The 17,877-nt window shown below is 33.9% G+C and overlaps 2 protein-coding genes across 7 annotated transcripts in view; one reads left to right on the top strand and one right to left on the bottom strand.

The window, feature by feature from the left end:
- The window catches only part of LOC6041615 (rab3 GTPase-activating protein catalytic subunit), a 302,640-nt gene that overhangs the window by 210,314 nt on the left and 74,449 nt on the right, over window positions 1-17,877 (bottom strand). The gene's annotated exons all lie outside the window — the stretch shown is intronic.
- The window catches only part of LOC6035256 (leucine-rich repeat-containing protein 4C), a 274,948-nt gene that overhangs the window by 185,491 nt on the left and 71,580 nt on the right, over window positions 1-17,877 (top strand). For all 6 annotated transcript variants that reach the window (XM_038251423.1, XM_038251420.1, XM_038251424.1 and 3 more), the window contains one exon: window positions 14,464-14,508. The gene's annotated coding sequence lies outside the window, so the exon portion shown is untranslated. The remainder of the gene's footprint in view (window positions 1-14,463; window positions 14,509-17,877) is intronic.

Here is a 17,877-nt window from a genome sequence, read left to right as displayed (position 1 = left end):
GTGTTCACAACATGTGAGCATCGCCAAGTGACCTGCGATTATTTGCATTCAAAGCCACTTCCCACATAATGGATTGCGTTATATTTGTCCGACCGAGAAGAGCAAATAGAGAATGCACTGCCAAGTGCAAGTGCAGCAGAAGCTACTTGACTGGGAGTTAATTATCAGTCTTTAATCGTGATGCAATGCACAGCAAGCGGCACTTCAAACGAGCTGAACATAGTTGACTAAACATTGAATGGATGCTTCATTGGTGCTAATCAACTATTTTTTCAAAATCACATAAAAAGGGAAAAATCAAAAGCAAGAGTTTAAAATGAATTCAAACCCGAGCAGACGGAAATAACTTGCTAATAACATTTTTTGATATTTGAAAGTACGAAAAGAAAGTTTTATGTTATTTATAACAAGATTTGTTATTCGTTGTTATGAAATTTTTGTTATTGGATTGTTATTGTAATAACAGACTAATAACACTTTCAGTTATTTTTCGAACAAAACTTTGCTATTATTTTTTGTTATTTTAACAACTAATCCGATCATCCCAATAACAGTTGGAGCTTCCATAGCTAAAAATGTTATTCCAAAGTTGTTTCGGATTTCATCAAATATCAAACCAATAACAAATTTTGATATGATAACATAAACTGTTATTAAACTCTTATGCAAAAATTGATTTCTCAAGAAGATTCCATAACACTTTCTGTTATTTTAACAGTATTTGTTATTAAAATGGCAAGAATTTTGTTATTACTGTCTGCCCGGGAATTTTTACTTAAATTTAAATTGAGAAGATATGATTCTTATGAAAAAAAAAACGTCAAATAATATTTGCAACAGCCCTATTGTGATAAATTAAAAGTAGCATGATTTTACATGAAAAAAGTAAGTCTTCAATAATTAAGTTTATATCAAGAGAAACGATCAGAAACCTTCATTTAATCTGTTACTGAGTTCAACAATGTTTTGTCTCAGATGATCTTTGAAGCAATTTTCGATGGGAGCAATTCTCTACGAAATCAGCCGATTTCGAGCTGATTTCGAGCTGATTTTGTATTTTTTTTATTTGATTTATACTTTGTGGGGACCTTCCTTATGACCAAAGAAGCCAATATGCGTAATTGGATTCACCCTTACAAGTCTCCGTACAATTCTGGCAGCTGTCCATACAAAAATTTCATTTGATTTTTTCGTTGTTCGAGCATTACTTGTGTGAACTTACTAACCTAAGCTGAGATGTGGACAGCTGATTAATTCAAAGTTGGTAACAGAATTTGTGAGAGCCTAAAGAATCGATTAAATCTACTGAAGACAAAAAGTTACAAAATAAACATTCGAAAATATGTATCTTATGAAGGAGTTTTCTGATCAATTTGATGTCTTCAGCAAAGTTGTAGGTATTGATGAGAAAATTTTTGATATAAAAATATCCATGTTTTTATAAATTTTATTTTTTTTTTATGTTTTATGTACATTTTTCCCGCAACTTTTGAACCAAAGAGAAGTACGTCCATCAAATTGGATGCCGCACCTTAACTTTTCGAAAAAAAACAGTTTTTTAAGAAAAAAATAGAAACTTAGTTTAAAATTGGTCGAACGTCCATGTACTATTTTTGTAAAAAAAATCAAAATTGTTTCAAAAATAAGCTGCGTTGAAAATTCTTATGTTGAATTCCGGGGTGACTTAGATGCATAATTTTGCTTGTTAACAATCAGATTTAAGTTGTTCAAATTTTATTTTATGAAAAATGTACCATCAATGAGGTTTTTGACATACAAAGTTCTAATCAGTTTTTACGAAAAAAATATAAATTTTTAAGTAAAATGTTATAAAAGTCAGAATTTTGGCCAAAATTCATTAAAATTAGTTTTGTTTATAAAACTATCGATTCATTTTACTTTTGAAACCGAATTCGAGAACGAATGCAAAATTTTCACCTTTTATATGAAATTTGTTCCACTTAAAATGACTGTAAATTTGGATTATTTTTTTATTAAGCTTGAAAAACACGTGATATTTATTATTTTCAAACTTATTTTACCTTCTTTTAGTGGAAAATTGATGAAATGCACAAAAATGCATTCCGTTTTCCGATTAGAAATCATATTCATGAAAAATTCATGACATTAAGGGAGTTTTAAAATAACACTTTTCATAAACATTTTCTTAATTATTGTTTTTCACGGAGAGCTGATAAAATTGTAAAGAGACTTGTATGGGAGAAACAATGACACAAAATGGCTCTTTGTTTATAGGTAGGGTCAGCGAATTTTGACGATTTCGTGGACTATAACGGTTTGAAGTATGGCACTTTGATATAATTTTCAAAAAACCTGTTATTTTTTTAAATTTTTAATTGAACTCTTGAACTATTAAAAAAAAACACGCATGGAAATTCTGTACTCTATATTGTCAAATTAGTGAGCAAAAAATAACGATTTTAAACAACAATGTTGTCGATTTGGAAAAAAAACTACAAGTAAATCGAAAAATGTTGACGATTACCTTACAGAATTTCTATCCATGATAAATTTGCTAAGTAAATGCCGTGTAATAACAATTTGATTAAATATTAATGTAAGAGGTAGAATTCCTAAAGTAAATCGTGAATTCAAAGTTGGTTTATTCAAGATTAAAAGGCAAAAAAAGCAAAACAACCCACTTTAACGACCCTCGGGTCTTTTGTGGTCTCTGTTGCAAGTATTCATGAGTATGGTGCATTTGCACCATAAACGTGAATAAATTCCTTCAAGGTTCTCGCATTCGTGAATTTAATTCACGATTTCGAGAATTGGTTTTTTTCAGTGTAAATATATTTTGTACGCCCCAAAAAGAACACCAATCTGGTGAGAGTCATATCCAGATTACCAAGTCGGCGCCCAATCCGTCTCGGCTATCGCACTGCCTTGTGTTCAACACCGATGTCTGTTTGGCTAATAAGGGTATTTCATCAGATGAACTCTTCGAATCGTGCCAAGCGTTTTAAAAAAATATTTTAAACCGGCATTTTAAAAATGTTAGGGGTAACTTGATCCCCCATTCAACATTTTGAAGAAATCTTAAGCAAAATGTTTCTTATTCATCCAAACTTTTAATTTTCTTTAAGTTAAAGCAATTTCCTATAAAACCTATACGTTTGTGTTCAAAATTTAACAAGTTTAGTATGTAAAATATTTAAAAAACATAAAATATTATTTTTAAGACCAAAATCAAGCATGTTTACAAAAGCTAGAAATTTTTGTTTACAAAACTTTTGAAAAAAGGTTCAAACTGCAGTAAATTATGTACAACTATACTAAAATAAACTATGTATGAAAACCCAGCCCAATTGATTAATCTTGAGGCTGATTCCAGTGACTGTAAAAATGCAGGGATCAAGTCTTCCTAAGCACACTTTTTTTAACAATTGAATGTAAAAATAGTATGACGATAAATTTAAAATCAAATGCGTAAGGGTTTTGGAGTTGATAAGTTTATCAAACAATTCATGTATAAATAATATTTTTTTGAATATTTTTTGAGTGTTTTCTATACATGTCAAAACAAAGAAGAAAAGATGTCTTGGAAGTTTTTTGCAGCTCGATTTAGAAAAAATGTGTGTAACTCAATCTAAACATTTTTTATTTATTTTGCTTTGTTTTCTACAATGAGTTTTAGTTAATTTCGCACAACTTTCTAGAACAAAGCTAATTGTTTTACCCACATGCTGACGAGATTCAGGCTTGGGATTAAGTCTCCCCGGGGATCAAGTCTCCCCACTCTCCCCTACGATGTATGGGGAACGTACAGCTACATCGGTGTTGATCCATCAAAATTCACAGCAGCGAGATAGCCGAGATGGTTGGGGCGCGGACTTGGTAATCTGGATTAATTTATTTTTCTTTTGTACATGCTTTTTGTGTACACGTTTTCTCATAAAATATTACATGCTTTTGCTCACAAAGGTAATGTGCATGCTTTTGCATGTGATTTTACACAGAAATTTTTTATTGTGTTGTTGAAACCTTTTGTATTTCGATTCTGAGCAATTATGTTCAAAAAAAGGTAATTTATTCAGTAAATCGAAGAGAGGATGCAATACGGTTTGATTTTTTTTGTTTACATGTCCTCGACATGACCTCAGCATAGGGAGTATAGAAGAGCTGTAAAAAGTATAAGGTGGACTGATTGCGATCATTTCAACTAAATCGATAAATTTTAAATTTTAACCGTAAATCTAACTTAACTACCTACAACAATAAAAAGCTTCCCTGAAAACCACAGCCATATTTCAGCGAAACTCGTTTAGGCCGTAATTTGTGCGGAATTGTTTTTACCGACATGCCGTTCAAACATTCGAACCAGCTGCTTCACAGCTCCTCCACCTTAACGGAAGCACAATAACCCGATTGGCACAAATTTCGAAATCCCATCAGTCAGAAACGCGCGCGCATGTGTGTGAATAAAGTCATCACCCGTTCGCGTCGTCGTTCGACGTTCGATTTCGGAAGAACCGCCAACGTCAACACCTGCGCCCGATTGAGACACAGACACATATTATTATAACGGCCGCGAACTCTCTGTCGGATTTCGCTAAAACAACCGGAACGACCGGATGTACGACCTCCGGAGTGCTCCTAGAGTTAGTCAGCCGCGAACGTGAATTTGCCAAATCATACTCGCTGCGGGCGGGGATGTAGACTTTCGCAATATTGCTGCTGTTTTTGGGAGGCCTAAAACATCATCGGGAAAATCGTGATGACGCATCGTGGTTAGGTCTTCGCGCTAGTTGACAAATTTTGATTTATTGTTCATCAATTATGGCCGTCAAAGTTGACTTGCGGATGTTTATGACGACTGCAATAGCGGGAGCCCAGTGACGAATTTTGGGATGTTCGGCCGGAAATTCGGAACTGTTCTGCAGATTATATTTAACAATTCAGTGTCCGGAAGTGAAATCGTCAATTGAAGGCGAATAATAGACGGCAGTGAGACAGGTTCATTGGTTTATTATTTTCATTGACAAAGTTATGTGAAAATGTTGAAAAAGTGTTCACGGAAAATAATATGTAAAAACAAATAATTGAAATGAAACATCACAAAGCTTTTAGTTGATTCTGCTCAAAAATCCGTAAAATTTCCAGAAAATAAAACAGGTCATTATTCTTCCGTTAATCCATTGCATCAGTGCACTCCATCGTTTGATTAAACAACCCCTTTGAATTCACAATGGACCCATAATTACAATAATGCCTATATTCTGAATTCCACCAAGCTATCAATTTTCCTCACCGACTTCCACACTAGACTTCCGGTTGAGGGGATAAAAATGAGGGATATTATCACCCAAGCTCCAAAAATTACGTCAAAGGATTTGCACCGAACCGGCGCTAAAAGTAGAATGGTCCATAAAATAAATATTTTTCATTCACTCAGCAGTGATTGTAAACCCCTCCCCCTGCTCCCACGCGATTCCAAAACCAGTGGCCAAACAAAGAGGCCGAAACCGCCGCCACGCTTCATCATTGTCATTTTCCGGGAAAATGCCCAAATTCCATCACACACAGTCACACATGTGCAGTAAGTCACGGTGATAAAAATTGCGAAATTCTACCCATTTGAAGCAATGAAAAATTACGAAAATGTTTTCCTCGGTGCCCGGGCGTAACCATCGCGCGCTCAGTCATAATATTTTACTTTGACGCGCCCATGGCTAAGAGCACGCGAGGATTGTCGTAAAAAAGGATTTTCCGCATGATGCCTTACCGCCCATTCACACATTATCCTTTCTTTTTTTTGGGCAGTTGCCTACCAATCAGGATATTTTTTTCCCGGATGGATTTTGTCAATTGAGTTCGATTGAAAACGACTCCACGGACGGGCGAAGGACAATGGTCGTCATTGTTATTTTTGATGGGAATTAACGGTTCATGGTTTTAAGAATGTTTAAATTTCACGATTCTCTGCAGTCTTTTTGGGTTTTGTTTTTTCTTCACATGATCTGATTTTAAAAGTTATACTGTTCAATATATTGTTAATATTTTTATCAGGAGTAGTTTATTTTTATCAAGCATATTTTTCTGTCGTTGTCGATTCTGCTAAAAAGTAACTTTTACAGTACTTTTTTTTTTAAATCGCCGTAACTCTTGATGATTACAAGCAAACCGCTTTTTTATATTAAAAAAAAATGTAATTGTCTGCCTTTCAACTTTGTAGAACATTGTAACCAAGGCTGCGGAGTCGGGACATATTTCAAGCGACTCCGACTCCGACTCCGGCTTTCTGAAATCAGCCGACTCCGACTCCAACTCCGGCCTACCAACTCTAGCCGACTCTGACTCTAGCTTTCAACAAATTGTTGGCTCCGACTCCGACTCCGACTCCACATATTTTGAAAAGTTGCAAAAGTTTGTTAACTATTACTTTGACAACATTGACGAATAGGATTATTTCAATAGTCTCTAAGTGTCATGATTTCCTCAAGAAAAATAAGTTCAAATCACAAAACGGGAAAAAAGTTTCTAGAATACAACTTTTATACGTTATTGAAACAGAATTTAAAAAATATCTCCTGTTTTGAAGGCATTTTCAGAAAAAAACAGTTTTGTAATTGAATATGGATTTATTTACTTAATCTAACATTTAATTTATTTTTTAAAGGCTAATGAATTTATATGTTTAATTGTTATTTTAAAATTTTTTAATTATAAAATGTTTGGCTCTTATGAAAAATTCGTCTTGTTTAAAAACCAATACTTCGATTTTTTGAAAAAAATCAGTATTGATTCAAAAATTTAAAACTCGGTCAATGATTTTTAGCACAACCTGGAAATTTTGCATTTAATGTCCCCTGAAACATATCAAAAAATAAAAATAATGTTTTTTTTGCAAATCAAGTTTTAGCGACAAAAAGTTAAATAAAAAATTTCCATTTTTTTACTGTGCATCATTTTGTCCAATGTAGTCCTTATCCATACCTACAACTTTGCCGAAGACACCAAATCGATCAAAAAATTCTTTCAAAAGATACAGATTTTTGAATTTTCATGCATCAGTTTTGTATGGACACTTCTCAAATTTGTATGGAAAATTATATGGATAAACTAATGATGCAAAATGGCTTCTTTGAACATACCGCAGGCACCAAAAAAGTTTCAGCCTGATCAAAAAATACAAAAAAAAATCGAATTACCGAAATCTGAGAGAATTCTGGAGTTTCTTTTGAAAAGGTCCAATAAACAAAATTTCCAGTTTTTGCTTTTTTTGGTGTTTTTGAAACCGCCTTGATTCAGGGGCATTTAAAAACACCCAAAAAGCAAAAAACTGAAAATTTGGTTTATTGGACCTTTTCAAAGAAAACTCCAGGATTGCTCTTCTTCCAAGATTTTTTTTTTTTTCAAATACAATTCATACAACTATGAATGGCACATTGTGTGTGTTCAATAAAGTTATTTTACATCTACAGTTCGTCATCAAACGTTTTCATACTATTTCGGCAGCAGGCCATACATAAATGCACCAAACAAAGGATTGCGCAAAAAAACTATTTCTGAAAAAACGTATTTTTTAATTTTTGGATTTTTGGATACATTTTAGATGACAATTAATGTCACATTTTGAGCTATGACACAAGTTAATCAAAATTTGTTTAGCAGAGTTGCCATTTATGAAAAAAAAAATGATTTTTGAAAAACATGCTAAAAAATCGATTTTTTTTTATTTTTTGTTCTGTACAGAGTATTGTTCTTCTCCTCTCTTTTTTTTGTTTCATTTTTTTGTATTTTTATTTGAATTTTAAGTATTTTCATGTTTTAACAAACACTTTTTCATTTTTTGATCTAGAACAATACCATTGTTATTTAATTTGAAGAAAAATGCGTCGAGGCGTAGTCTGGGACATAACAAAAACTACTGCATACTTATTTTTACAAAACAAATAGGATATGTTAGTGAAAATCCCAGCCAAAATTGACCCCTGAAAAAATAACATTTTTTAAAACATTGGCAAAGTCACATAAAACAAGTCAAACTTCCAACACTGAAATTTAACTAAATTTGTAAGAATTCTTATTTCCAACACTTTTTTAACATAACAAATTGGTTGAAAATTGTTGTTCGTGCAACAAGCTGCGAAAACAAGTTTTTTTCAGCGCGAGTCGTACATTTATGTGGTTTACCGATTTGGATAAATTCGATGAGTGCTGAAAAATTCAAGTTTTGCAATGATTTGCTTACAACATTTTTTGCAATTCCGAAAAACGCCTTTTGAATGGATTTTTATGTCAAACACTCATGTGTTAAGTAAATTCAATGTTCAAAACAAAACAATATTGAAAAATGTTACTTTTCGATACAAGTGTTGAACTTTTCAGCACTCATTTCAATGCTGAAAAGTAGGACTTTTCTGAATAGATATTAAAAGGTTAAATACCTTTTCAAAACGGTTTTTTTGGTAGTTAAAAAAAAGCCGTTTCATTTCTCCAGAAGGACAGGAGGGTTAATTAGTGAAATTATACAATTTATATTAAAATTGTAACAAGAAAACATAAACAAAGAAAAAAAAAACACTACATTGAAAAGCCTCCCGGTTGAAACCGCAACACCACCAAAATAATCACAAAAACTTCCCCTGGCATGTCATTTTCCACTCATTGCCTCGCGGAAAACAGCACCGCGTTTGCGGCCTGTGTATGTGTCACCGGCAATTTTCCACGCACAAAGCCCGGTGACCGAAGCTTGTCGTGATGGTTTTTAATTTTCCCGCGAGTATAACATCTACCTTTGTTATCGAGCGAAAATCGGACTTCCCCGGGCTGGAAATTGACCGTTTCGTTGTTTTCGGTGCACTGTCATAGCAAATTATATCCTCGGGCGAGTTTGGGTATGAAAAAATTTCCATGGGAAAAGCTGTTTTTTCGTGTTTGCGAAAAGGAAACAGAAAATAAATTTAATCTAATGAATGGAGTGATTAATGTGAAAATCGACGTAAAAAAGTCCTTGGAATACGGTAGGTAAAACTTAAAACGTGGATTGCTCGGGAAAGGCAACATTTACAAATGCGTGTAATAAAATTCACAGTAAAGCCACGTTAGTTAACGTAATGTGTTCAGGACACGGTCAACCTGTAGGAAATGATTTTTAAAACATTGAGCAATTTTATTTGTCTTGTTCAGTTTTATCCCCAAATTAAATTTATCGCCATTTTATTTCCATGCTTTCTAGAAACAAAAGTTTAAAAATGTACAAAACCACAGCAAAAATGCCTTCAGTAATATCAATTCATAATGCAATTTATTTAATGACTTTCCCTTTTACCTTCCCTTTTTGCACGCGTAAAAAATAAAATTGAAAAAAAAAAACTTACCAAAGGGTTTATCCTTTGCGCTGATCCCTTTCGGCCGCAACGAAAATTGGTGTGCATGTGTCACGGCGGTAAATTAATTTAATTTTTAATATAGTTTATTGAAATAAATTTTAATCTGCCATGGACAGCTGCACGCAGCCAGTTTATGTGCGGTGAATGCCTGTGTCAAAGGCACTGTATCACGTCAACGGTAATTAATATTGAAATTAATTTATTTAATTAAGAATGCCAAGATTATAGCGCTTCGGTAAGCGTTTGGTTTTGGAGGTTTCGACGAATTATTTTGCGCGATGAAATTGATTACATTTTTGCTTGGACGACTTTCATTTTTGTTGTTTTTTAGCGAAATCAATTGATTCTACAAATTTTACAGAATTGTGTTCAGAAGCTTTATAAGTTTAGAACACCATCCACGTAAATTGATTTGACACCCCAAAAAATGAGATACCAATCAAACTGCATCCTACAGCAAAACCCATTCCATGACAGACTAAAGCTAGACTGCAATGCACCAGTGAAAGCAAAAAAAAAAAACATAAAAATTCATCATCAAATTCCAGAACGTCGATATTAAATTCAATCTCCAAATAGAATGCGCACAGATTCGAGTAGAACAAAAAAAAAGCTGCTGAATGGTTTAGAAGAATGAACGTATTCTCACAATGGAATGCGCACACATTCACAAACACAAACAATCCAACGATTAGTTTATCGAACCGATTTTTTAATGCCTTCCCCCACCACCACAAAAAAAAAAATTCGGTTAGTAGAGGCAGACCAGAATGTTCATCAACTAACTGGTTTTGCCAGTAAATATTTGCTTGCATCAATTTTGCAACTTAATTTTCTTGATAGCATTCCAACTCGGTGGGATTGGATTTACTGCTGCTGTTGCTTCTGCTGTTGAGTTGCAAACTGCTTTAAAAAAAATATGTTGGCTCTTTGTTATGAGATGAAATTAGATAAAAAAAATTAACTTAATCCACCTATGTGGTTGATGCCTTCCTCACTTTTCACCAACAATGGATAATATGAGCGGTTTGGACACATATTTCAGATATTTTTTAGATCCAGCAAAATAAGTACACAGATATAACTTAAGTGGTCATAACTCGAGACAGGGTTGCCAGATTATAAATGTTGTGAACTCGTTGGAAAGGGTTTTCGATTAACTAACCAACGATGGATCGGATGATGGTTCCGGACATCGTTTACATACATTTAAGTGAGATCCGGCTTCAAAAAAGGACATAAATATCACTTAAGTGGTCATAACTCGAGACAGGGTTGCCAGATCTTCAATGTTGTGGACTCGTTGGAAAGGTCTCTCGATTATCTAACCAACGATGGGTCGGATGATTGATCCGGACATCGTTTACATACATTTAAGTGAGATCCGGCTTCAAAACAGTACATAAATATCACTTAAGTGGTCATAACTCGAGACAGGGTTGCCAGATCTTCGATGATGTGGACTCGTTGGAAAGGTCTCTCGATTACCTAACGAACGATGGGTCAGATGATGGATCCGGACATCGTTTACATACATTTAAGTGAGATCCGGATATATTTGAAAACACATTTTTATACATAACTTTTGAACTAGTTATCGAAACTTCAAACAATTCAATAGCGATGTATGGGACCCTAAACCAAGTCGAATGCAACTGGTTTGGTCAAAATCGGTTCAGCCAGTGCTGAGAAAACTCAGTGAGAATATTGGTCACATACATACATACACACACACATACACACACACATACACACACACAGACATTTGTTCAGTTTTCGATTCTGAGTCGATATGTATACATGAAGGTGGGTCTTTGAGCTTTTAATAAAAAGTTCATTTTTAGAGCAGGATTATAGCCTTACCTCAGTGAGGAAGGCAAAACAGTTCTTGAAATGAACGTTGAAATTAAAAAAAATGAATCTTTACAAACGTAGAATATTTTTTTTTTGTTTTGGTTAAACCCTCAATAATTATTTATTTTTAATAAAATTAACTTTTTTAAATTAAATCCCTTGAAAAACACATTAAAAAATGCAGCTTTTGAGCTAAGTAATCTTTTTAGAAGAAATAAAGCATTTTTAGAAAAAGAAACTTGCTCATTCATTTTTAATTTTTTTAGCAACTTTAAATTCGATTTTGAGTAGAAGATATCGCTTTTTTAATTTGAAAAATACTGCCAATTTTTGAAACTTTTTTCTCAAAAGCTGAGAAAATTTCCATAAAAAATCATCAAAAAACTTAAAAGGCTAGTCAGTTCATTCCTCTCAAATATATGTGAAAAAACATTAAATCGAAGTTTCATAATTGTGACCCAAACTACACGCAATTTTTAAAGGCCGATACAGTCATGCCCCGGTTTTGCACGCCTCGGTTTTGCACTGCCCCGATTCTGATTCGTTCAGTTACCTCGGTTAAGCACGGTCCAGTGCTTAACTGAAGCACAGAGCTTATGGGGTTTTGGCTATATGGGAGACATTGGCTATAATCGTATGAAAAATCATGCAAACATAAGAAAATTATTGTGTTTTGGAATCGGGATGAGGTCAGCAATCCATTGCATTTACAATTACATGAAAATTTTCACAAAAATACATATTTTCCAGTACAGTATATTGGAAACGCCATGTTTCTCGAAAAAATACTCAAAATAATTGTTATTGCAATATGGGTATCAAATGATCGCAATTTTTTTTCATTCATTTTGAATGAAATAACAACATAATTGAAAATACTCAACATTTTCACAAAACTACGTATTTTCGAAAAATAATCAAAATTTCTGTTTATGACAATATGGTTATCAAACGATCGGGATTTTTTCATACATATCGAATATTATAACAACATTTATAGAAAATACTAAAAAATTTCAAGAAACTACGTATTTTCGAAAAAAAAAAAATACAAAATTTCAGTTTTTCACAATATGGGTATCAAGCGATAGCAATTTTTCCTACATTTCAACAGTAATAACACATATTTTTGAAAATAATCAAAATTTTCACAAAACTACTTTTTTCGAAAAAACTCAATATTTCAGTTTTTCATAGAATGGGTATCAAATGATCGGGATTTGTTCATGCATTTCGAATTTTATAACAACATGTTTGGAAAATACAATAAATTACGTATCAACTTTAAAATTTTAGTTTTTCACGATATAGATACCAAACAGATGGGATTTCTCATACATTTGGAATGTAGTAATATTTTCTTGGAAATACTGAAAATCAATAAACTACGTATTATTGAAAAAAAATACTCAAAATTTTAAGTTTAAGAGTATTTTTTCGAAAATACGTAGTTTTGTGAAAATTTTGAGTGTCTTAAAAAATTAACCGTTATTGATCCCCATATCGTGAAAAACTGAAAATTTGAGTATTTTTTTTTTTGAAAATACATAGTTTTGTGTTTTTTTTAGTATTTAAAAAAAATGTGATTGCATTAGAAATGTATGGGCAAATTCCGATCGTTTGAGCCCATATTGTAAAAAACTGAAATTTTTGAGTATAGTTCGTAAATACGTAGTTTTGCGAACATTTCGGGTATTTTCAAAAATGTTTTTATTGCATTCGAAATATGTGGACAAATTCCGATCATTTGATACCCATATCGTAAAAACTGAAACTATGAGTTTTTTTTCGAAAATACGTAGTTTTGTGAAAATTTTGAGGGATTTAAATACATTTTGTGTTTACATTCGGAATGTATGAAAAAATCCCGAACTTTCACACCCATATTGTGAAAAACTGAAATTTTGAGTGTTTTTTTCGAAAATACGTAGTTTTGTGAAAATTTTCATGTTATTATAATTGCAATGGATAGCTGCCATCATCCCAATTCCAAAACACTGTAAATTTTTGATGTTTGCATGATTTTTCATGCGATTATAGCCAATGGTTCTAAAGCTAAACATGTTTATGAATGCAGAAAAAGGATTGTTTTGAGTTGATTAGACTTCACTTTCCTTTGATTTATTTTCATTTTTATGAAAAAATATGTTTTTGGCCTCTGATTTTTTGAAGCCGGATCTCGATTAAATGTATGCAAACGATGTCCGGATCCATCATCCGATCCATCGTTGGTTAGTTAATCGAAAACCCTTTCCAACGAGTTCACAACATAATCTGGCAACACTGTCTCGAGTTATGACCACTTAAGTTATATCTGTGTACTTATTTTTCTGGATCTAAAAAATAGCTGAAATATGTGTCCAAACCACTCATATTACCCATTGTTGATAAAAAGTGAGGAAGGCATCAACCACATAGGTGGATTAAGTTAGTTTAGAAAAAAAAATAATTGCTAATTTTATTTTTCAATAAAAATATGTGAACAAGGTTTTTTTTTACATAAAATTTGAAATCATTAATCCTTTAAAACAAGTAACTCGGCGGCTAAATTTTTGCCCATAAGTCCAAAAAGATACTTATTTTGGTCAGCTATCATACGGATTGCACAGCAGATACGTGATCTCAAACCAAAAAAAATAAAAGCTCAAAAGTGATTATAAAAACTAAAAGATAAATAATACTGTGTTTGTTTAAATGAAAATTACTGTTATTAGCAATTTTTTTACTCCTACATTAGGAAATTCAATTTAAGTTCTTTAAAAATGGCTATTCTTATTTGGCATAAACAATATCTACAGTTTGTTTAAAAGGTCCCATAAACATATGAAAGACTATAGTTTATATGTCCTTTAAAAAACTCTAGATTTGTTATTCCTTTGAAAAAAATTAAATAATTATATTATTGCTTCAAATTAAAAAAAGAAATAATAGATTATAAATATTTTAAAATATTGAACATACCCCGAAAAATTTACCAATAAATAATTATCAGTAGCAAAGCAAAGCACAGTAATAACGGTTTAATAAAATATATTTAACAACATCCCAGCACCAAAATTTTCACATGGAGTTTGTTGAAACTGCTAAGTTAGTTTTAAAAATTGAGGCTGTTAAGCAATAACTATTTGTATTGTAAAAAGTTTAAAATCTCGACTCAACTGAGCCTTTCATCAAAATAACATACGTTCCAAAATTCAACAGATTATAGTTAATGCTAATGCAAGTACTTATTTTTTCTTTCTCCTTCTTCCAGATAAATCTGTTTCACCGTGGATACTTCACCCAAAATGACAATAATGTAAGTGAGCCGTTTTTCATCAAAATCCCCCCATCACTCTTTACGACCTTCCCCCTCCAAAGTACATCATCCCTGATCCCCGTCGAATAAATTGTGTAACCAACTATAATGAATCACCATTCATCGGAAAATCCCATTTGCACTCAGAGAGCAGCACTCCTTCCATCATAGCTGCTGCTTCAGCTACAGCTGCACCACATTGAACCGTCAGGACGTTCTCGCCGTTCTTGTCCATAAATTTTCCCACCCTTGAGTGTGTGTGGCCTGGTGCAAAGCTGAAAAGTCCTTCCTCTCTTCAGCCACTATGTAGCAAATTCACACATGTAAAAGTCAAACCAGAGGAAGCGGGTACTAAAAAAAGTTCTAAATACCAATCACTGACATAAATCAAAAGTGGTTAATAAAATCCGCTTTTCCGGAAAGGGGGGGATTTTCCGTCCTCTCGTCCTTCGGACGCGCCCCCCAAACTTGTTGGCTTCTTTATGTTTAAACAGTTGCATCATCATCATCCCGTGGACCGTTTCCTCGTACATTCTTGGACTAGGAAGAACCGAGAGAGAGCGAGCAAAAAAAAACGTGGAAAAATATGTGCATCCGACGAATTTACGTCCTTGCTTCCGGTTGATCCAGTTCAACAGCTACCGAACTCGTGGAAACTTTGCTGTGAGCTTCGACCATCGGAGCTGAGTGGAACTGAGGGCATGCGGCCGCCACGAGGAGATAATAAAATAGGAAGTGAGCAACGGAAAAAAGTGGAATAAAAAATTATAAAACATTTTACAACTCGGAACCGGCTGTGCTGTTATATCGGGGCAGGGTGGAACCGGATATTGGTGACTGTGACAGAAATGAATAATTCTGGATTATCATTGCTTTCTGTCTGTTACGATCCGAACGCTTTTTTGAATAGTAGAATGAAGCCCAAAATATTTGTTTTTATTAAATATGCTACAAAATTAAAAGCCACCAAAACTTCACTCCTGAAATCCACAATTACTCTGCCCAACTTGGCCCATGGACAATTCGCCAAAAACGCTCTCCCTCGACTCCTTCAACGCTCGCTCTCCTCCAAGTACGACTCTCCAAAGCTGTAGTTTGGGAGAATAGTTTGTAGCGCTTCGTTACATCGCGTACATCCGACGTGCACGCGGAGAAAACATACAAATTGCCGGTTCTCTGGCCAACAATGCCGAGTGGTGCCTACTCGAGAACGAGTAGTGGAGTCCGCCCTGAAGGAGTTTAAGCTCACAGCAAACGGGACGTGAGCAAAATTCGGGCTCAAACCGACCGAAATAAATAACTTGGGAAACGTAACTGTTGAGCTGCAATTGCACCGTGACTTTTGTGCTGGGAAGCGGGGGGTTGCACTCCACTAGAATTATGGGATATGGATACCGTGTAAACATTCCCCCTGGAAAAGTGCTCTCGCAACTTACGTTGGCTACATTGGGGAGACCTCCTCCAGGAATGATGAAGTCATACGGTAATTCGATAACCCAGCATCAGTCACCTCCAACTGAAAACACTGGAAATCACTTAAAGCTGTTTCAATACGGCATCACGCCAAGCCCAAACCTTACGCCAGCAGCAAGTGTTCCGCTGGGAAGGCAAAACGGTACCTCTGGACAGCAGCCAGCAACTCTACAAGTGCGGCGGACATGTCCCCGGTAGAAAACTAGTTTGCTGAAAACCCACCGGACGGCGACCGGCCTGAAGATTAGCTGATCCATTTCCGAACGGCTATTTCCAAAGAGCGGGGCTATGACTCTGACCTGATGCGAAAACTGGACGAGCAACATTCATTTGCATTTGACCTACTCTGGCGCTGTGGATGCAGTGCTGGCAGGAGGCGTAATGCAAATAGTGGAGGCCTGGACCAGGTTACGGTTGAGTTAAAAGAGGAAGAAAGGTAAACTAGGTCTGGAATGCACTTTATTGTGTTTTTACACTAAAATTGTGTTGGAGACTTGTTTGGAGTACGTTGTATCAACTTAATTCAGACAAAAAAATCTAAAACAAAATTAATTCACTGTGCTCCATCAGAACCAAAGAAATGTTTTGCTGAATTGATCTGACAAAATTTTAATTTAAAATATCACAGAGTTGTACGTTTATGAGAATTTTCTAATGTTGCTCCCTTCTTCTTCTAATATGTCATAAAAAACTGTCGAAAATAACAATAACTCTTTTTGAATATTTGTCTTCATTGATTAAGCCAATGCAAATATTATTTCAAAATTGTGTAACCCTCAATGTAAAGATTCATAACGGTTCACCCTAAGTATCTTTATAATGCTATAATGCTGTTTTTATTTTATTTTTTTCAAATGCAGTCATACAACTCGGTTATCCGAAGCCTCGATTATCCGGAGTTTCGATTATCCGAAGTTCGATTATTCGAAGTTTATATCGATTATACGAAGGTTTATATGGGACTTCGGATAATTGAATCACGAACAAAAATGTGTTTTTTTTTCGTAATATTGTTATATTCTTATTTTCAATATTTTTGTTGAATTTGAATGGTTGATTGCTTAAAAAATGACCAAATGCATTTAAACAGTATTTCGTAACCACCATGTTGGCCGCCGTCTTGGATTCAAACATTCTAAATCCTTTTAGAGTATTTCAGAGGTTATACTAAAGCTCGACAGTCAAAATAGGAGAAAGAAAAAAATGTGAATCGATTATCCGAAGCGAAATTATTCAGAGGCCTTTGGATGATCGAGTCTGGACTGTAATAGACTTTTAACAGGGTGGCGCTTGAATCCCACTCTTTAATTTTCGACAGTTTACCAATTCCTCCACGAAGTAATCCAGCCAAATCATGCTAAGTTTATAAAGTTTTTACTAAGAATGCGTATTTTTTGATAAAATTGTTCAAAATATAAATACTCAAAAATATTAAGTAGCAAAATTTTTACGAAAATACTACAATTTTCATAATTCGCAAAACGAAAAGAAGCGCAAACAAAGCAACATTTTGTATACATTTTCACTTTACAACAGATTTTTTAATGTGCTCAAATTTTCACAAATAACCGTATTTTTTCAAAAGCACTCAAATTTTCATAATTTGCAATATGGGTAACAAACGAAGCGAAATGTTGTATGCATTAACACTATAATAATTTTTTTTGTAAAATGTTGTTTTTTACAAATACTCAAAACTTTTTAATTTGCAATATGGGTAGCAAACAAAGCGAAGTTTTGTATTCATCTTACCTTTGAGCAACTCTCTACGAAATCGGCCGATTTCGACCATTTTTATTTTTTGTATTTTTTGATTTGACTCAAACTTTGTGGGGGCCTTCCCTATGACCAAATAAGCTATTTTGCGTCATTGGTTCACCCATACAAGTCTACATA

This window comes from Culex quinquefasciatus, chromosome 2 (assembly GCF_015732765.1).
Source record: "Culex quinquefasciatus strain JHB chromosome 2, VPISU_Cqui_1.0_pri_paternal, whole genome shotgun sequence".
NCBI classification, from domain to species: domain Eukaryota; kingdom Metazoa; phylum Arthropoda; class Insecta; order Diptera; family Culicidae; genus Culex; species Culex quinquefasciatus.
This window is presented reverse-complemented; position numbering and strand designations above follow the sequence as displayed.